The 22,734-nt window shown below is 37.5% G+C and overlaps 1 protein-coding gene and 1 long non-coding RNA gene across 3 annotated transcripts in view; one reads left to right on the forward strand and one right to left on the reverse strand.

Annotated features, from left to right (window-relative positions):
- The window catches only part of LOC134730603 (uncharacterized), a 74,112-nt gene extending 55,318 nt beyond the window's left edge, over nt 1-18,794 (forward strand). Inside the window, exons 5-9 of the long non-coding RNA XR_010112444.1 lie at nt 12,645-12,735; nt 14,504-14,648; nt 14,824-14,955; nt 17,793-17,867; nt 18,336-18,794. This is a non-coding gene — a long non-coding RNA (uncharacterized LOC134730603). The remainder of the gene's footprint in view (nt 1-12,644; nt 12,736-14,503; nt 14,649-14,823; nt 14,956-17,792; nt 17,868-18,335) is intronic.
- FILIP1 (filamin A interacting protein 1) overlaps nt 1-22,734 on the reverse strand; it is a 200,101-nt gene that overhangs the window by 146,622 nt on the left and 30,745 nt on the right. The gene's annotated exons all lie outside the window — the stretch shown is intronic.

Raw genomic sequence — 22,734 nt, forward strand, 5'->3', positions numbered from 1 at the left:
ATTCACTCTTGTAACCCCTGCAGCAATTAGCATAGGGCTTTCACATAATGCACAAGCAACAAATCTTGGTGCAATTGGATTAGGCTAAAAAAAAAAAGGCAGCGTATGGGAAAATGCAATGGATATCAGTACATTCTACGTAATCTCCAAAGGCAGCTCCACTCTGGCTCAGATAAATTAAAGAATGTAAAAAATGTGGACTGATATCTCAAAAGTTCTCAGAATCATAAGGCCCCTACTAGAATGCAACTAGTGGAAGCAACTAGAATGTTGCTTCTACTCATGGACTCTTTATTAAGATGAGGAATTGACAGGGTTTCCCAGAAATTACAGAGAAATCAGAAAAGCCAAACTGTGACTAAAAGGTTAAGAAACTAGAAAGATTTTGAACGACTCCAATAGGAAAAACTAAGCTCTGCCAGAGACAGGGGTTACAAACAGGCTGCTGACCAATGTGATAGGCCAATATTACACTCTCCCCAGATAACCTCTAATGAAATGTCTCCAGATCTTTGAATTCACTCTTCAGCATGTTAACACAGAGGTCCTGCATTATAGCAATTCCCTGGTTTGTTGAGAGAAGGAAATCTAAGCTACTAAAAGTTGTGAGAAAAGGAGACCATCCTGGCTAACACGGTGAAACCCCGTCTCTACTAAAAATACAAAAAATTAGCCGCGTGTGGTGGCATGCGCCTGTAGTCCCAGCTACTCGGGAGGCTGAGGCAGGAGAATCACTTGAACCCAGAAGGCAGAGGTTGCGGTGAGCCGAGATCACGCCACTGCACTCCAGCCTGGGCGACAAGAGCGAGACTCCGTCCAAAAAAAAAAGGTTAAATGGATTGTAAGAAAATATGGTCATGATTGGAGTGTGCAAACACATGTTCTTTGTCCCTTTGAGAATAGAACAAAAGTTACAATGTGCAAACATACATGGAAGTCCTTAAAATATGAAGGAGGGCAGGCATAGGACAATGAAAAGTAAGCTATTCTTAATGCTGTAAAACAGAGTATAGTCACTCCTTGAGATGAATCAAACAGCTCAGGTTTGGAAAGATTTAGGTAAATAAGTAGATGATCAATTTATAATAGGACACTAAGAAGAAGTTAGAAATATTTATGTACCACTCCAGCCTTTGAGGAGAATGTCCTGGAGAGCAAGTGTCATATTATTTGACAAAGGTCACTGGGTATCCCTATCCAAAATAAACTCTAGGTTAGAAAGACCACAAACTTGAACTAGTGCTTGGTAAGTTCTTCCTAACATTGAAGTACAAATTAGGCCATTGTTAAGAAGTAATTCGCAATTAAAGAGGGAAGATAAATCAGCAAATCTTTCCTACTATACTAAATAAACCAGTCAACAAATATTTCTTGAGAATCTATTAAAGGCAAATCACCATGGATATCCTACCTCACCTCAATAAAAAAATATGCATTTGCATGACCACATATTATTGCTATGATGGTTTGCTTTTCTTGTTAATATATAAGTCAATATTTTAGGAGTTTAAACTTGGTAAAAACATGTAATAATTGCATTGAGCAGATGACATAAATAAGATAGGAAAATAACTTCTGGTTTTTTTTTATGACCTTCATTTTGAAAATCCATCACGGGCTCTTTGGGCAACTTTCTGGGAATCTAACATTATTTCAGAATAAAAAGTTTTAAAAATACACTGTGGCAAAACAAAAATGAAAAGCAAAAAAGCACTGAGATACAAGCTGATCTTTTAAAATGCTCAACTCCAAGTCAATAAAATTCTAAGAATCTGGAAATTCTGGATTCCATCTGCTTTCTCCAACCTTCATGGCAAATCAATTAGGTTTACTGCCAAGCCTGTGATTGTGCAGGAAGTGAAGGAGAAATTGCAGGTGAAGAGAATTTTCACTATGAAGGGCTTATCGAAGACATTAAACAACATTTGTAGTATTAAAAGCCATGCAACCAGTAAGAGGGAAATGCTGAGACCCGTCTACAAAGTGGAATGGCAGGCAAGATTGACTTCCTGTGTTCAAGAATCACATAACTCCATGAGACCACAGGTGAGGGCTCACTGGGAAATGCCCCCACCAATTTACCATGCTGGTCTTTGACTCCATGGACTTCTCTTAAGAAATGGGTATGACAGGCCAGACGCGGTGGCCTGTGATCCCAGCAGTTTGGGAGGCTGAGGCAGGCAATCACCTGAGTTCGGGAGTTCAAGACCACCCTGACCAACATGGAGAAACCCCATCTCTACTAAAAATACAAAATTAGCCGGGCGTGGTGGCACATGCCTGTAATCCCAGCTACTTGGGAGGCTGAGGCAAGAGAATCGCTTGAACCCGGGAAGTGGAGGTTGCAGTGAGCCGAGATCGTGCCATTGCACTCCAGCCTGGGCAACAAGGAGCGACGTCTCAAAAAAAAAAAAAAAAAAGGTATGACCGAGAGTAAAACTTCCTCTTTCTTCCCACTCTATTTCATAAATCCATGTCTACACACATGCAGGATCCCCAGTCAGTGTCATCCATGGAGTTAGCCCTCCCTGATTCCTTAACAACCCTGCAAAGGATGAAGGACCAATGAGTTCTCAGAAGAGCAATCTTTTTACTATTAGAGAGGAAACAAAGAAGGGAGAAAATGTTCAAAGTGAACCTAAGATAGCTTTATATTTATGGTCCACAGTGAAAAATCTTGGAGTGAAAGTGTAAAGTTTCTTAATTGTTTGGGGAAATGATTCCCTAACTTATTTGTCCAATTTTTAGATCAGATGAAAAATGAAGAGTATTAGAAAATTTGTAGTTAGAATTCATTCTGCTCCTGGAACATCTATTAAACAAAAATAAAGTCAATCCATAGATTTTCTTTTTTCTTTAGAAATTTTATTATCCAAATTATACTATTTATTTAGTGCTGTTTGTAACATAATCAAGCCAAAACAATCAGCAGAAAGAAAAGCACATATTTTTAAATGTTTATGCCAAAAGCATTAGCATTACAAGCATTAATCAATTTTTAATAGATTATCAAGGAAATAAACAATTTTAAAATGCATTTCAAAAATCTACCAATTTTTAAAAACATTTTTCTGAAAAACTTAAGTATTTTGGTAATCTAACATGATTTTAAGGGGAAAAATGGATATATCCCTGACTTGTAGTGAGTCACTGGGTGTCTCACTTCACTTTTCTGTGTCTTATTTGTAAAATAATGGAATTGTACCTCATTGGAGGTTGCAAACTGGTGACCCATTGGCCATAACCAGCCTGTGGACATATCCTATTTGCCCAGCATGTTTTTAAATTTGGGAAATTTCACATTCAAATTCTGATTCCTCATTTCTCTTAAACAACTATAAGACTGGCAACACTGGGTCTACATTCCCATGCAACAACAAAAGGCATACACTGAATAGCAGCTGTCGCCTTGGACAAGGTATGGACTCCTGGTGTTATGTTATCTGCCTGACTACTTAGGCATCTAAGTTTTTGATAAAATGGATTACCTCTAAATTTTCTTTCAGTTCTAACATTCTCATATTAGATTGAGCTGTATAGCAAAAAGACCATTTAACCTCTCTAAGCCTCAACTTTATTTGAGTATGGAGATAACAATAATGTCTGACTACCATTTGAGCTTTGTAGAGACAAAATGAAGTCATGAATGGTGACAACTCAGCACAGCACTATGCATGTAGAAAGTACTTAATAAATAGAAGAGGCAACAATAAAGGCAAATAATGGTAAACACAATGACTCAAATATAATTTTGTGATGGTCAATCCAATTTTACATACTGATGCTTCTCTTTCAAATGCAGCATTGATCCCACCAAAAAATCAGTTATTTGCCTCTAATTTTCAGATACATTTCCCTCAGTTAATACTAAACAGGTTGTGATACTTCAATGAGATTCAGCCAATTAAAAGAAGTATTCTTTGAGTGTCTCTGGTTCTCATATTCTCCACTTCTGGTTGAGCCAGCTATCAATATTTGATTCGTAGTAAGTTTTGATCCTACCTGATGTGCGTACATAGTCTACTATCAGTTACTCTTATTAAACACAAATAACCAATTTAACAGAGAGTTTGTGCTGGGCTTCTCATTGATACAAGAGTCACAAATGAGCCCATCTTTGTTATAAATTTTTTTTTCTACAATTGTAATTATATTGATGTTCATATTGTGTAAAATAACTCATTTAAAAAAGTAGTACTTTGATTTACAACATCAAAAAAAGGACCCCACAGGAGTTTTTAGGTGTCCCCTACCATCGTAAGTTGTTTTACAGTCAGTCTATCACTTGACACTCACCTAGCTCACTTCCTCAGCCACACCCTTTATATGTTAGATTGCTTTATTAATAATGAAGCTTAAATGGACCTGTTCCAGTGTGTGACTGGCACGGATTTATCCACACTTTAAAGGCTTCATTTTTAAATTAAACTAACTTACACATACTGCTCCTGTGTATATGTGTATTTGTAGAGAAAAAAATTCATAAGTTCTAGCCCAGCAATACCCTAGGACAGGTAATAAAATTTCAGACAATTAAAATAATTTATAATCCCCATGGAGTTTGTTTTATTGGGATTTTTACCTGTAATTGTGTAAGTGTTGTTTATATCACCTCAGAACTTGTGACTGATTAAAGAGAACTGAGCCAGTATAAAGGGTGTTCCACTGACTTTCAGTCCAACATAAATTCGAGGCTCAGACAAGATAGAAATAGAGCTGTAGTAGGCTATGCATTCTGACTTCCACTCCTACCTCCATCCCCTCTCCTCCATCCCCTCAATAACCACTCTACCCTAAGTGCAGCCCCTCCAACTCATACACTTCAAAGCTCTTAGAAAAATATTTTCAACACAAAAGTGGTTTTGTGTCAATTCTCTGCTCAAGATTCTTGAGTCATTTGCCAAGATTCTTTGAGCTATTCCCCAAAATAAACTTCTTACTCTTACAAGACCTAAGCTTTTCAAGGTCTTTATACTCTTTTCTCATCCTTCCCCTCAAAGCACCCTATACTGAACTATGTCCTACTAATCTCTGTTCCCTAAACACACCACCCTTTCTCAAGGCCCCTGGAACTCTGTCTCTCTCCTACTCCCCACACTATTAATCTTATTCTTCCTCAAATCTCAATGCAAGCATTACTTTCCCTTCCCTGATTTCCTTAGGAAAACTTAGCTGCGTCTTTTCTTACTCTCCTTGAACACTGATTCACATGTAAGTATGGCAGCCACCATGTTTATTTGAGCATGTGAGCTTATTGAAAGCAGGAACCACATTTAATTTTTTTTTTTTACTCCCAGCACCTACTACATCCTAGCACATCATAGCCAACACAATATCTGCTAAATATTGAATAAATGAACCTGCTGAATTTCTATAGTCTATATATTTGTAGATTCCATTCTGCAAAGTCATAAGACTGTGCTTGTTACCACTACATTAATTAACAATATATATTTTTGCACCTCTTTTTTTGAACACATTTTTCCTTCTTCATTTATTCCTTTAGGACAGTACATCTGGTTGTGCTTAATACCTATTAACAACAACAAACTATCCAATCCCACCAATATAGTAAAATCATTATTTTGCTGAATCTTACAAATTTGAAACTTTCTAAGTATTTATAGGACATTTGTTACAAAATTTAAAGCATCACCATGTCATAGACTACTTTGAGAACTAATTTCAAAATATATAATCAGATTTACAGAGAGAAAACTTAAGAGATCTTGACTTATAATCACCCAATTTTCAAAACTCACAAAATTTTCATTTTCTGAAGCTATTGCTATAGTTAGATTCTCCTTAAGAATTTATATTTATTAGAATATATTTATTCTTAAAAACAAATCCTCTAGTTGTTCCATTCACCATTTGAATCTTCCTTTTCATAGCTAATGGCAGATAATATGCTAACTACTATGGAGTAGTGTTTGCAGCTGCAATCATTATAAAATATTATAAACTCCTATACTAAACAAGGCAAAGCCCAAATTCTCTACAGTGACATATCTGTTTCTTGTTATAGTAATTGAATGCTGTGGATGTAACCATTAGCCACCTCAGTAAAATCTCCCTCTTGCATGTTTAGCCTAAAATTTAAATGAGCTAATCTACATTTCACAGTCATTCACAGAGAAGACTGTAGCTCTGCAGAATGGCATGCTTCCTGTGAAAGTGCTATGCACCTCAGTGGTTTCAAATCCATGGTGGCTTCTTTAGTGGTAAACATTTCGTTTAGCTGGGTTCACACTCCTTGACTTTCACTTGGACAAACCTGAAAGCTCAAGGAAGCTACAACTGCCAACTTTTGCATAGTTTCTAGCCGCAACCATCAATCTCTCCCTGGCAATAAAAGGAGACTAAACCTTGGTTTGCCCCAGTTCACCTGGGAAAATGATGACTCTTTCATTGCATCTGAGCCAAGGATGACGTTCTCCAGCAAATGTAAACTGGGTGCACAACGTTCCAACAGTTCCGTAATTTGGGGAGCTGGATTTTTTACACACAATGTGGCACATTTCCTGAGCTGGCTAATTGAGCCAGTTGCTTCTAAAAACCTGATGCCAAGAGTCTGCCCAATCATTTAAAACATCTTCCCTTTTTGGTTTTTTAAATAGTCAGTGTTCATTTCCTTGGTTAACATTGGTGTCATATCAAATGAAGTCACCAAACCTTAGGGAGGAGAAAATTTGCCTCCAAAAAAGTAGCATATTATTCAGAGGAAACATTTAGTCAAAACCGAAAAAGAAACGATTAAGGCATAAGGATGGTATGAACAACTCTACAAACTTCTGTCGTATTAAAAACCTTTATATATTTTTAGCTATAACAAAGTTTGAGTGCAAGTAGGGAAAAAAGAAAGAAAACGGTTATAAACGTAGAAACGTAGAATTTTAGATTTCTTTAAAGAGTTCTTTTTTTCCCCTGCAAGAAACACTGGAAATCAGGTGCAGTATACATTTATCTTCTTCCTTTGTTTTTAATTGGCAGGAAGCATTTTCAATGAAAACTCTAGTTCACCATACATTAGCTTGAGCCATGAATTGCATTTTCAAATCTCAAAAGACCTTTGGATGAGGTCAAGGTATCCTAAAGAAAATGTGCAGGGAGCCCTGGGATTCCACTGACTATTTGAAGAGGAGAACAATGCTCTTCATCCGTGGATTTGTAGACCTGTGCTTTACCTTACCAAGCTGAGATGATTTAAAATAATCATAGGATAGAAAGATAGATGGAGGCTAGTTGTCTAGGGAATAAAGAATAGTGAACTTTGAAAGCTAATGTTAAGGACTGAAAGGTACTGAAGTTATTTTTGCATTCTAGGTGTATGGGATTTTGATCAAGGATACTTTGGAAAGATCTTTATTTTTTTAACTGTGGCTCAAGACCTTTCCAGTGTGCCCTTAGCTAAATATCCAGGTGAGGCTACATGTATTAAATCTTCATCTTAAAAGTAAACTGTATTTAAAAACCTAAATGCACCCAGAGGTAGTCACAAATACAAATCAGACCTCTTTTCCCATTCTTTGAAGATTGAGCCCTTGAAGAAATCAAACCAGGTACCAATATAGAAGAAAGGGAATTTCTTCAGGATTCTTCATTGGCACTTTTCAAACATAAAAAAAAATAAAAATAATTTTAACATCACATTATTTTTATGGGGAGCTGTTCCCTACATATAGAATAATACCCCCCACATAGATGAGGAAAAAAGTCTTTGTAATTTTGCTTCAAAGATAGCATGCCAGACACTAAATAAGTTTGAAATTTCTGTTTATATTTGAACATTCAAATTTATTAAATTTACTTTAACCTGGGTGGTAAACACACAGCATGGATTTTGTCATACCTTCCTCCTAGATCACTAATTAGCTATGGCATCCTTTGACTGCTGAGCCTGAATACATTCTCAGAAGCCTTCTCAATATATCACTGGAACAGCCTCTACTAATAGGTGAGAGTTCCTATTTACAAGGATATGTATTTAGCATTTCTGATCTCAATTCTTTTAAAATGAAATATGATTAATTCTTATCTGCTATTACTGTAGATAAGATAGCAAATACATCCCTTTAAAGATAAATGCCTTACAAAAACTTCATGTCCAGGAACCCAAAAGCAAATGCAATAAAAACAAAGATAAATAGATGGGACTTAATTGAACTAAAAAGCTTCTGCACAGCAAAGGAAATAATGAGCAGAGTAAATACACAACCCACAGAGTGGAAGAAAATCTTTGCAATCTATGCATCCAACAAAGAACCAATATGCAGAATCTACAAGGAATATAAACAAAACACCAAACAATCCCATCAAAAAGTGGGCTAAGGGCATGAATGGACAATTCTCAAAAGAAGATACACAAATGGCCAACAAACATATGAAAAAATGCTCAACATCACTAATGATCAGGGAAATGTAAATCAAAACCACAGTGTGATACCACCTTACTTTAGCAAGAATGACCATAATAAAAAAATAATAGATGTTGGCGTGGATATGGTGGGATGCACTGTTGGTAGGAATGTAAACTAGTACAACTACTATGGAAAACAATGTGGAATTCTTTAAAGAACTAAAAGTAGAACTACCACCACTTGATTCAGTAATTCCACTACTGGGTATCTACCCAGAGGAAAATAAGGCATTATACAAAAAAGATACTTGCACATGCATGTTTATAGCAGCACAATTCGCAATTGCAAAAAAAGATATGGAACCAACCCAAATGCCCATCAATCAACAAGCGGATAAAGAAATTGTGGTATATATGCACCATGGAATACTACTCAGTCATGAAAAGGAATGAAATAATGGCATTTGCAGCAACCTGGATGGATTTGGAGACCATTATTCTAAGTGAAGTAACTCAGGAATGGAAAACCAAACATCGTATGTTCTCTCATAAGTGGGAGCTAAGCTGTGAAGACGCAAAGGCATAAGAATGATACAATGGACTTTGGGGACTTGGGGGGAAAGGATGGGAGGGCAGTGAGAGATAAAAGACTGCATTTTGGGTACAGTGTACACTGCTCAGGTGATGGGTGCACCAAAATCTCAGAATCACCGCTAAAGAACTTATTCATGTAAGCAAATACCACCTGTTCCCCAAAAACCTATTGAAGTTTAAAAAAGAAAAAAAAGATAAATGGCTTAGCTGGACATGTGCCTGTAATCCCAGCTACTCAGGGGTTGAGGCAGGAGGATCCCTTGAGCCCAGGAGTTCAAGACCAGCCTGGGACACGGCAAGACCCCATCTGTATTTTTTTTAAAGTCTAGGTAGCCTGGCTAAACACAAAATTGATGAAACCTGAACAAGAGTAGGACATTGAAGGAAATGCATTTAAAAACTAATGATATTTATTTGACTGCTATGGCAAAAATCCTCAGACATTTACTCCCAGCTTAACTATCTTAAAGTCTAAGTATTTAAAGTATGAGTGTTTATGACTCATTGAAAATAATCAGTGGAATCTGCAATTGCACTCAGAGTAATATGATAACCAGTTAGAAACAATTACTTCAGGTTAAAATACACATAACTCTGAATACTATGTTGATATATCTGATTATTTTATTTAAACAATTTTCTTTTTTTAGAGACAGGGTCTCACTCTGTCACCCAGACTGGAGTGCGGTGGTGCAATCATGGCTTACTGTACGGCAGCTTTTAAACTCCTGGGCTCAAGTGATCCTCCCATCTCAGCTTCCTGAGTAGGTGGAACTACAGGCGCACAACACTGTGCCTGATTACTTTTTAAAAAATTTTTTTGGTAGAGATGGCAGGGCCAAGGAAGTGGCCCGGGGGGGTGGAGGGATCTTGCTATGTTGCCCAAGCTGCTCTTGAACTCCTGGACTGAAGGGACCCTCTCACCTTGGCCTCTCAAAGTGCTGGGATTATAGGCATGAGCCACCATGCCCAGGCTAAACTAATTACTGATTTCAAGAGATTTTCTACAAGTATTCTGTGACTGTTTAATAAGAATACCAATAAATTATTTTAGAATAATCAGAGGCCAAGTGAAGTGTCTCACACCTGTAATTAACATTTTGGGAGGCCAAGACAAGAGGATTACTTGAGGCCAGAAGTTTGAGACCAGCCTGGGCAATAAAGCAAGACCACATCTCTATTTAAAAAATTAAAAAATTAGCTGGATGTGGTGGCATGTGCCTGTAGTCCCAGATACTGAGGAGGCTGGGATGAGAGGATTGCTTGAGCCCAGGAGTTTCAGGCTGCAGTGAAATTATGCCACTGCACTCCAGCCTGGGGAACAGAATAAGAACTTCTCTCTTAAAAAAGAAAAAAAAAAAAAAAAAGAGTGGCTGGGCACGGTGGCTCATGCCTGTAATCTCAGCATGTTGGGAGGCCGAGGCAGGAAGATCACCTGAGGTTGGGAGTTCAAGACCAGCCTGAACAACATGGAGAAACCATGTCTCTATTAAAAATACAAAATTAGCCGGGCATGGTGGTGCATGCCAGTAATCCCAGCTACTCAGGTTGCTGAGGCAGGAGAATCGCTTGAACCTGCGAGGCAGAGGTTGCAGTGAGCCGAGATTGCGCCATTGCACTCCAGCCTGAGCAACAAGAGCGAAACTCCATCTCAAAAAAATTAGCTTATATAAGTAATGTAATCAATTTACACTTTGGAGGAAATATAAGTTCAAATGCTAGTGGACTTCTCATTTCATGTTGGGGCAGGGATAAGTGTTGGGTGTCAGGGAGTGAGAGGAAACCACATGTTTCACAACAATTTCAAAAAGCAAGCCATTGACTTGCCATGATGTTTAGATTGAGGAACTGCTTTGATATGTTGATCTGTATAAACAGTATAAACAAAATTCAGAGGCAAATTACAAAATAGAAACATTATTTTCAAATATTATATATAAATATATATTTATATATTATACATATATGTATATGTAATTTGAATTAATGATTAATACACATTTATCATTAATATAATAATCAAAATATCAGTAATTATAGTAGAAACAACTTATAAATCAATATAAAACACTGATATATAGAAAAATAGGCAAAAGGTATCAACAGGTGATTCCCAAAGAAGATAAACAAATTTCTACTCTAACATAAAAATATATTTAACCTCATACATATATCAAAGTGCATTTAGAAAAATTAGTGACATTTATGGCAAAAGAACAATAAAATATCATTTTAAAAAGAGTTACAAAGGCCAGGCACAGTGGCTCCGGCCTGTTATCCCAGCATTTTGGGAGGCCGAGGCAGTCTGATCACTCGAGGTCAAGAGTTTGAGACCAGCCTAGCCAATATGGTGAAATCCTGTCCCTACTAAAAATACAAAAATTAGCCAGATGTGGTGGCGTGCACCTGCAGTCCCAGCTACTCGGGAGGGTGAGGCAGGAGAATCGCTTGAACCCAGGAAGCGGAGATTGCAGTGAGCCGAGATTGAGCCATTGCACTCCAGCCTGGGCATCGCAGCGAGACTCCATCTCAAAAAAAATTTTAAAAAAAGAAATTACAAAACTAAATGCTGGTAAATGTATGGTGAGATAAGCACTCTCATACACAACTAATAGAAATATCAATTAATGTGAGGTAGCCTGTAAAAAAATTCTACTTTTTCTTCCTGTTAAATAATCTGACCAGTTGTATAAAGAAGTTTAATATTTGGATCGAATAATTACAACTTCTGGGACTTTATCCTTAAGTTATTATCAGAGATGCCACCAGGAATTTATTGACAAGGATTTTTACCAAAGTTTTTTTTTTTTAGTTATTATTATACTTTAAGTTTTAGGGTACATGTGCACAACCTGCAGGTTTGTTACATATGTATACATGTGCCATGTTGGTGTGCTGTACCCTTTAACTTATCATTTACATTAGGTATATCTCCTAATGCTATCTCTCCCCCTTGCCCCCACCCCACAACAGTCCCCGGTGTGTGATATTCCCCTTCCTGTGTCCATGTGTTCTCATTGTTTAATTCCCACCTATGAGTGAGAACATGCAGTGTTTGGTTTTTTGTCCTTGCGATAGTTTGCTGAGAATGATGGTTTCCAGCTTCATCCATGTCCCTACAAAGGACATGAACTCATCATTTTTTATGGCTGCATAGTATTCCATGGTGTATATGTGCCACATTTTCTTAATCCAGTCTATCATTGTTGGACATTTGGGTTGGTTCCAAGTCTTTGCTCTATTATTGGATTCCAAATTCCACAACATTGGAAACAACTTAGATGACCCATAATGAGGGAGTTATCAAATAAGTTATGGTTTATTCACGTTATAGGAAATTACACAGAAAATAAGAATTAGATATAAAACTATGTCTTGTGCATAATACTAATCTTGTGACTATAGTATATAAGTAATTCAGAAGGACAAAATGTGAAAAAATACATCAAACTACTCAGCAGTTATTTTGGGTGGTGAAATTGTGTATGATTTATTTTCTTTATACTTATTTTTTCCCAAATAGTCTATAGTGACCATGTATTCCTTTTGCATTAAAATTTGTTTTTAAAAAGTAAGGTATGATGCCATTTAACATGAAGGTGTCATATTTTCATGAGACAAAAAGCCAGATGGAAGAATAAAAGGAATGATCAAGAACGTTGATAACTGAAACCTTAGTCTCCATTGATAGGTGTTTTGTAGTGTAAAGTGTTCGCTGTAATTTCCAGCAAGGCAAGGGACTGCAGATGACGCAGCAGTCTCACCATCAGGCTCAAGCCAAGGTTAGTACATCTTGGATTACCCTAAGCTGGTCATCTTGGATTACCCCGTGCAGAGTTGTAAGGCTGTTGTCTTTTTCTCCTGTCCTTCTCCCCTTTGCTTTGCTTTGCTTCTTTAGTCATCTTACCCGAAGGCCTATCTTCTCCATGAAATGTATTTCCATCTGTACCCACTGCAACTTCTATGCCCCTAGAAAACTACAATATGTATTGTCTAGACCTCTCCTTTAGCACTGAAATATATTGTCCTATTTTGGAAGTTAATTGAGATTTTGATGCTTCAACTAGATTTTTAAACTCCACTAAGGGTTGGATAATATTTAAAATTCTTTTGTAGCCCTATATAGTCATTCAGTAAATATCTGTTGTGCACATAGTATGGGTTAGACAACTGTTTGAAGTGCTAGAGATTACATAGGTGAAAATTTTTTAAGAGAGGGAGAAAGGCTGGGAATGGTGGCTCACACCTGTAATCCCAGCACTTTGGGAGGCTGAGGTGGGAGGATTGCTTGAGACCAGAAGTTTGAAACCAGCCTGGGCAACATATCAAGACCCCATCTCTACAAAAAATTTAAAAAGTTAGCCTAGCTTGGTGTTATGCACCTCTAGTCCTAGCTACTCTGGAGGCTGGTGCAGGTGGATCAATTGAGCCCAGGGGTTCAAGGTCACTGTGAACTATGAACAGGCCAGAGCAATCTGGCCAGGGTGAAAGGGAGAAAGAGAAAAAAAAAATCTCTGTCCTTAAGGGCTTAAAATCTAGTGGCAAAGCCTGGTACTTGGGGCCATGTCATGTGATGCAAATACACAATAAGTCATAACAATGATGGTGCCACTAATGAAGACAGAAACAATGACAAAGAACACTGTATTAGTTTTCTATTGCTGCCATGACAAATTACCATAAATTTCAAGGCTTAAAACAACATCCATTTATTATCTCACAGTTTCTGCAGATCAGAAGTCCAGATACAGCGTGGCTTAATTGTTTCTTCTGCTTAGGGTCTCTCAATGATAAAATCAAGGTGTTTCAGGGATGCGTTCTTTACTGGAGGCTCTGCGAAGAACCTGTCTCCAAGATCATTCAGGTTGTTAGCAGGATTATGGTCCTTACAGCTGTAGGACTGAGGTCTTTGCTTTTTTATGGATGTTAGTGGAGAGGACTTTACTTCCTAAAATTCTCCCCTTGATCCTCACACTAGAACCCTACATCTCAACACCAGCAATAGTGCATTGAGTCCTTCTCATGCTTGGAATCTCTCTGATTTTCCCTTTTGCAGCATCTCTCTTCCCTCTAGCTGGATGAAATGCTCTGCTTTTAAAGATGCATGGGATTAGACTGGGCCCACTTGGACGATTCAAAATAATCTCATCTTAAGGTCCATAACCCTAGTCACATCTACAAAGTCTCTTTTGCCATGTAGCAGTCACAGGAGTCAGAGATTAAGGTGTGGACATCTTCAGGGGGGCTATTCTGCCAACTACAAACAGTAATAACACAGAATAACTAAATGGAATACTGCTAACCAAAATTATGGATTCAAGAAATTTAATTAGAGTCCGTGAAGTCCCATGTCTTTTCTTATGATGAGAAACATTTCTACAATAGGCCTGATTTCCTGATGACTAAATCTAGAACATATTGACAATCTTTTGCTTGTCAATGTTTTTAATTAGCAGAAACCAATTTTAGCCATAGTTGAGTTTTCTCCTAATTACTCATTTCATTTTTGTAGGATCAACTAATTTATTCTCATCTTTGTCCTAACATCAGTCAGACATTGAAGAACCAAGGAACAAGAAATGTTTGTTTTGAGGGAGCAGGGGAAAAAAAAGAAGAGCCGTGCATTACCTCATAACACCCAAAATTATGTAACTTCTCCACAGGATAAGATCCGATCCTACAGTAAATAGAAAGGGTACCTAGGAGGTGGGAGCATTAGAAAGAAAGCTGTCTGGCCTCTTTGGGGATGGAAAGAACAGAGTGGTTAAGGACTAATCCTGTGGCACCACAAACAGACTTTCAAGAGATTGGGGGGGTGGGGGGACAATGCCAAATTCATATGACAGACATCTCTTTTAATGCTTGTACAGTGCCACTTATTCATCTGAAGAAGCAAAAGGAAATGCTTTCAACCCGGATCCCAGACACAGAGAGGAGCCCAGGTTTAAAAGCTCCTCCCTGCCAAGGACAGAGTGCCACTCAAATCCATCTTTGCCCATAAGGTAAATCAGTTGCCCAGGCCCTTTGATGACATCACAACTTGAAAGACAAAAAAATAAAATAAAATTGTGAGAGTTTTTTTCATGGTATGAAATGTATCCAAAGCTCATTTTTATTGCGATGTCCAAACATCAGTGCTAGTTGGGAAGAAAAATAACTAAAGAAGAAAAATTTTTAATGAAATTGATACTGGATTTTTGGGACAACCAAATTAGAAAATGCAGGCAAAGTGCTTTGTAAATTGTGGGGGGAAAATTTTTTAAAGGTGATTGCTATTACTATTCTCAATTCCAACTCCTTTCTCTCACCATTGAGATAACTGAACCCAATCAACCCCAGAACAGCTTGACTTCCTCAAGGTCATGCCATTCCCTTGCTCAAATAACCTTCAAGGGCTCTCCACTGCCCACCAGAAAAACTTTTACCTCTTAGACTTTCCATTCAAGGCTTTCTTATCTTGATACATTTACCTTTCAAATCAAATCACCAGTGAATTACTGAACGGCTACTAAGGTCAAGATACTATTAGGCTGCTGTGGGCATAGGCAGAGTCACAAAATATGTTCTATTTCTTAAAGTACTTCACAATCCCACTGTTTCCCATATGAACAATAACTATATAGTTAAACTCATCTGCTTACTCTACCCCAAACTTACTCTCAACTTTTATACCTTGACGTCTTTATTTATGCCTTTTCCCTCACCTAAAATGCTCTCCATCAAAACTACCTCTTTCTTGCAAAATCTCACACATCCTCCTAGGCCCTACTCAAGTGATATCTCTCCTAAGTCTTCCTCCACACTAAGAGGCTAGTGGTTCTCAATCAGAGATTTTCCTCCCCAGGGAACATTTGACAATGTCTGGAAACATTTTTGGTTGTCACAAAGGGGTTGAGGGTACTACTGGCATGTATGAGTAAAAGCCAGAGATTCCACTAAACATTTTACCATGCATAGGACAGCCCCCCACCCCAACAACAAAGATTTATCCAGCCCAAAATGCCAATAATGCTGAGATTGAGAAAGAAGCAGTATCTCCTCTCAACTCCTAGAACACCAAATATTTAAACAATCTTTTGGCATCTAGCATATATTGCAAGATATATTTATTTGTCACATTTAGCAAATAAATATACAGGATGCTCAGTTAAGTTGGAATCTCAGATAAAGAACAAATAAGTTTTCAATAAAAGTGTGTTTCATTTAATATTTTTAATATTTCACATACACTCATACAAAAAAGTATTCTTTTTTCTTTTCTTTTTTTTTTTTTTGAGACGGATCTTGCTCTGTTGCCAGGCTGCAGTGCGGTGGCACGACCTCAGCTCACTACAACCTCCCCCTCCTGGGCTCAAATGATTCTCCTGCCTCAGCATCCTGAGTAACTGGGATTACAGGCACATGCCACCACGCCCAGCTAATTTTTGTATTTTTAGTAGAGACGGGGTTTCACCATGTTGGCCAGGATGGTCTCGATCTCTTGACCTCATGATCCGCCCGGGTCGGCCTCCCAAAGTGTTGGGATTACAGGCGTGAGACATCGTATTCCCAAAAATATTCTTTCTTTATCCAATATTTTCTTTGTTACTTTTTCTTATTTGCATGTATTATTTTCCTAAATGATATGGAAGTTTGTAAAAGAGAGGAAAAATTTTATGCTGTTCAGCCTTCTTTCAGCATTTAATTCATACCTATGGAAAGCACTGAAAAAACCTTTATCAATAACAATGATAAAATATTTTTTATATCCTTTACTATCTATGAGCACTGCAGGCTTACAGTTATCACTGACATATTTTACGAGTTTCAACATCCTCATGACTCCCTCATCCTTATGTTGAGTCTTCAAGCCCCATGCTATCATGAAGACAGCAAGTACCAGTGGAAATAAAAAAATGCCAGACCCTAAATTCATCAGATGAGTCTGGCTCAAATTGAAAAAGCAGTGTGTTGAGTTTGGCACAACACAAAGACATGTACCTAAAGCTCTGTTTCATTTGATTATCCACTTCTCCACATGCACACTTCTTTATAGAACTGCTCTTTATACATAACTGCTCAAGAGCTTAGGGTAGAAAGGAGGAGTGAACTACCTGTGGCAAACCTTCTTTCTGTTATGAATGATGTGGGGTAAAATGTCCTGAAATCAGGCCAGGGTTAGAAACTCAAAATCCCTAGGCACTGAAAAGATTATCCTTCACCCCACTTTCATACGGAATTCAAAATAAGTTCCACAAAGTTAGAACTTCTCCCATAGTGTCTACTACACTGATGCTTTAAAAAAATACCTAATTATTTCAAACAAAGTCTCTCTCTCTCTCTCTAGTTTCTGTTTTATCAATGCCCTAAGCACATGTTTAGCCTTCTCAGAGAGAAATCAGCAGTGGCTAAAAGGAATGGTCATTGTGTGACATCCCTATCCTAACAATGTTGAAAAATATTCTTTTTTAGAATAGCTATATCTATGAATGCAAAATTAATCAATCAGGAACATTTCCAAAAATCTGATCTAATGGAAGTCTGGCCTATCCCTTTAATTATTCTAATATGGAAAACTCCGAGGAGAACAAAACCATATATTTTTTAAAAACTTTTTGCCTAGAACATTGGTTTTCAATGGAGTGGAGAAGAGAGCAATTTTGTGCCACCACCTCACCCACCCCACCAATAAGGCTACCAGATTTAGCAAATTAATAATCAGAATGCTCAATTAAATCTGAATTTCAGACAAAAAACAAGTAAGTTTTTAGTATAAATATGTCCAATTAAATACAATAAAACGATTCATTCTTTATCTGACATACAAATTTAACTGGGTGTCTTGTATTTTATCTTTCAGTCTCCCTGGGGGACGTCTGGCAATAGCTAGAGACATTTGGGGATGTCAAAACTAGGAAGGACGCTACTGCATCAGGTGGGTAGAGGCCAGGGATGCTGTTAAACATTCTACAATACCTCCGACAGCACATCACAACAAAGAATATTCAGTCCAAAATGTCAATAATGTTGAAATTGAGAAATCTTTATCTAGAATGACCTTTGAGAACGTCTATTCTTTCTTCTTCTTTTTATTAGAAAAGAACAGAAGGTCTAGAGGAGTTAAAGTGGCTTGCTCTAAGCCTCACAGCTAATTAATTTCAAAGTTGGTCAACTTGGAGGCAAACCTAGAAAACTGGTTCCATTTCTGTGTGGCTCAGAAATGTTGCCTACTAAAGCAGATACACTTAAGCTACCCAAGAGTGGATTCCTTCAGACTTCTCCAATAGAAAACATCAGTCAAGCCCCTAGGTGGTCTCCGGCTGGGAGGAAGAGGAGGAATAGGGATAACATTTTTCTCAAATATTTTTCCAAATCTTTTCCCTACCCCAAATTTTATTTATAGGAAAAGAAGCAAGGGAAGAGTGAAAACGCTGGCTTGGAATGAGCTCTGATCATGTCTACTCTCTCCTACTCCTACTTTTTCTTGGAGCTACAAAGATAAATTGTTTGAGTCTTTAGGAGAGCCTAACTCCTTATTCAAGTATTTCCTTGCTCCTGGATGTGGAAAAATTGCTTAAATAAAAACTACTCAAAAGAAAAAAAAACTACCCAAAGAAGTTATTAAGTATTACAAAAGAAAAATGAAGGCATTGATGAAACCTACTAGAGATTATTTGGGGGACAGCCAAATGTCAGAGGCCTGTGAAATAACACGAAGTGGTGTACTGAAAATGTATTCATACGTCAATTCTTGCCACATAAGGTTTGCCTGGAGGTCCCAAAGCAAGCAACATGGCTCATCTAAGTAAAGAGCCAGCCAAGATAATCTAATGACCTAAGAATCTAATGACACTATACACTGTCTCTGATCCTGCTTGGTTTTATTTTAACAGACCGATTTTTATTGCTTCTTTTCTGTGAGTGTCTGCAATGATTCCCTGCCACTGCTTACTGAAATATTTTCTTAAATTATGAGTTGAGTTTTTTAAAACGCAGTATTAAAAATATTCATTCAGCATGTTATTAATTACTAGTATGAATTGTTGGCAGGATTGGACTATAGAGGAGTAATTGCTTTAACCACATTATCTAACTAAGGAGTACTCATCCTATTAAAAGAATTTTCACATGAAACATAAAAATGAATTTAGAAAAGGGCATATCCTATTGAAGATATTGGAAAAGAGTTTCCTCCTTCCTTCTCAGTCCCTTCAGCCCTATCATCCGATCATTACAAAACTTTCAAAAGAAATAAGACTTTGCCATTTACATTGCCTTTACCAGGCCTGGTACAACTAAGATCTGAATCTGTTCCTTTTTAATATCTTCTTGAAACATCCACCCTGTCATTGTTATTTATATTAACATCTACATTCCCTTTTAGACACATAATTTTCTGTTACTCTTTGGTCCACTGATTTAACAGGGATGCATTTCAATAGCAGTCTTTCCAATTGTCAAATATATTTCCTGTATCTTGATAGTTAGGTTACCCACACACTTTGCATTCCCAAGAGAATTAGAAGATAATTTTCAGAATCTTGAAGTCATTTCTCTGTTTCCTGGGAGGCAGTTTCTCAAATATTTACATTAATCTCTTTGAGTGAGTTAAATAATTATAAGTAATTCAAGTCAGACATTATTTTGAGAAAGGCAAGGCTACTAACTCCTGCTCTAATTTTCATTTTATTTGGGAAAACACTTAAGACTCCAACAGAGCCAATAAAGTTAATGGTGATCCTATGACTAGGAGGCCCCACAATTCCCTCTGCCATTAGCTCTTCACCTAAAAGACAACAAAAAATCCCCTCAGCCCAGTCAGTTGGAGCATGTCTAAGGATTCTTTGGTTGGAACTCCTTCAGGAATTTAGTGCGGTCTCCACAACTGCAACCTTCTTCAGGAAGTGTGAGGCATGATCAAGCTAACTAGAACCCTCAAAGTATTTTTGCTAAGTCTCAGCAAATATATGAAGACTAAAAAGGGATAAAGATACTCTCCCTAGAATTTAGTGGCACTCTGAAGAGAAAGTCCTTTCTGCCATTCTAAAGGTATTCAGCTCTTAATACATCTTTCTGATGACTTACAGTCATTTTATGCATATTAACATATTTTTTAAAGAATCTAAATATTATTTGGGGAAAAATCTATTACATCCTAAAGTAGACAGCTAAATTTTTATAGGAGTAATATTAGATATTGAATCATTTCTGTAGTTGAGAATCTGGGATCAATAAATTATTTTACAAAGTAGATATCTAGGAATTTCAGCCGTCTTAGAGTGAAATAACTCAGAATAACTAATAATAACTTTCATTTTCTTCTGAGGCTTGATTTAATACTGAGGTGAAAAGTTCCCCTTTTGGAAATGGTAATTTAGCCTCTATTTCTGAGATTCCAATGTGAGCCCTAGTCCTCATTATAGGTTTTTGTGCATCTCATCTCAGAAGATAACCAAGACAATATGGCCAAAAGACTGTAAAAGACTGAGCTTTCTGAGTGTTACAAAAAAATGTGTTGAGTCAGAATACTTGTTAGCTTTGTTTTTTTCTGGCTTTGATTGGACATGATTTGCTTATAAGAGAGATAAGACATGCTGATAAAAATAGAACTGGCCCAAACAAGCTGATTTGTAACAAAACGTTTAGTTCTTTCAAATTTTTCTGTAGCTAACATATTGGGTACATAACTCAAGTAGGATTTATTGTTTACTGTAATAACCCACATGACCTCCCTCTCTATCTGACCTTTCACTTTTGTACTTATCAAATCTGATTTGAAGGAAATCAAGTTCCTCTTACTCTCTGAATCTGGGCTGTAAAAAACCTCAGCCCACAAAAACTGTGATAATAACAATACAAGCAGCCCTACTATGTGCTAGGCATTGCTGTAAGCTAAATCATCTTGCATAATCATCAGACCCACTCTATAAAATGGTACATTATTCTCAGTTTTACAAATAAGGAATTCAAGGCAGAGAGAAGTTAAGTAACTTGTTAAATATTGCTCGGCTAAAATTTGAGCCTAAGCAATTTGGGATCCAGAGTCTATTCTTTAACTGCCTCTCATGACACCATAGAAGATAATTTATTGGCTTGGGCATAGAATTTTTCCTTTGCCTAAACTTATGTTCACGTATATATTTTTAATGTGGTCATATGGATTTTTTTCAGTCAATGTAATATTTGAATATTTTTCTAAGTTTTCATAAGTAAAGAAAAAAACAAAGTCCATTGTTCTCAAAGCACAGAACCAATTGAGAAGTTTGTCCTGATTTGTAACATAAGTTTCCCTCAGGAAACCTGCAGTTTGAGACCTACAATGTTAGTAGGAGAATCATCCCTGGATTTGAGGGATATATGGCAATTATTTGATTTCTTTAGATCCATTTTATTCTCTCATTTGCAAAATGAAGGCAATAAACTAGGTTATTTCCAGATTCACTGCATGAAGTTGCCTGGACATACACATTAGAAAGCAAACATTCAAGAATTCTTACTAAGCACCGCTTGAACAAGGGCAAAGTGTGTGCATGCAACACAGGCGCTTAGGAGAAGAGAGGATGGGGTGTGCGTGCTCAGAGGGGGCAATAGGAAGTATTTTCTCAAAGGTGCCTACACAACTTTCAAGAGATGACAGGTCCTCACTTGAAAAGTGAGGCATGAAAAGCAAAGGCATTGCTGCCCCAGGCCATCCAGATGTAGGCCACACTTGTTCACAGTGCCCTTCTTCAGCAGTGTGTCTTCACCTCTCTTCCCACACCCTTCAGTCTCCTTTTCATGCCCCATTTTTATTTCCACACTTCTTACCACCTCTCTTTCTTCCCCTACCAACTATGAAGCCCACATGGACTTGCCCTTTCTAAGTATCTCATCTCTTTAGGGCCCAGCTCCAGATAGATCACAATCAGAGGTGGGATTTTAAATATTTAACAACCAATCAGAATGGATGTCAGCTATAGTGCTGAAGTGAGTTTCTGAGGATGCCAGCTATAGTGCTGAAATGACTTGGAGGCCCTCTGAGGCACAAAGCTTGACCCCTTTGTCTTCTGGATTGTGAGGAGGCCCAGAGAATTGCAGGGGAGAGGCTGCACAACTGGAATGGCAGGGTAACTGGCTAAACAGAAGAGACACTGACCCAATCAGGACAGATAACAGCTGTAAAGAACTAGTTTGCCCATCTTGATATGTACCACATTAATATAAATCTTGCTGATAATAAAAAATAATTGCAAATAAGGTTAAATCTTACTAAATCTTACAAATTAAATCTCATATATGTGTGTGTATATATATATATACACACACATACATATACCTATACATATTGATAAGTATTGCTATAGCTGTGTACAGCAGCTGCTTCAACAAATTTCTTTCCTTCCTCTCTCTAAGCTCTAGAAAATTATCTCTCAAACTCAAGCCAAGCCCACTGCCCAGTCTGTGTTTACTCCCCTGTTAAGCCATTGCTTTCTGGGGGTGCAGAGATGGGTCATTCTATACAAGCTGCCCCCATCCCTTTACTCATTCCAAAGAAACCACTTTTCTATCATCTCCACTTCTCCACTACATCCCTCATAACCACAGTGGCCCAAGAGCAGTTAAGTGGAGGTGGGAAAGTCTGGGGTAGGGGAATGGGAAGAGGGGTCAAAGACTGTAGCTACTCAGATGTTTATTTTTCAGTCACATAACTTCATCTATACCTGAAGTCTTCACAGTGGCCACAGAATGGAAAATGAGCACAATATATGCAAGAAATGTGAAGATGATACACTTGGCTCTTGGTAGAGAGTAAACAGATTAGC

The sequence above is a fragment of the Pan paniscus genome, chromosome 5 (genome assembly GCF_029289425.2).
Source record: "Pan paniscus chromosome 5, NHGRI_mPanPan1-v2.0_pri, whole genome shotgun sequence".
Lineage (NCBI taxonomy): Eukaryota > Metazoa > Chordata > Mammalia > Primates > Hominidae > Pan > Pan paniscus.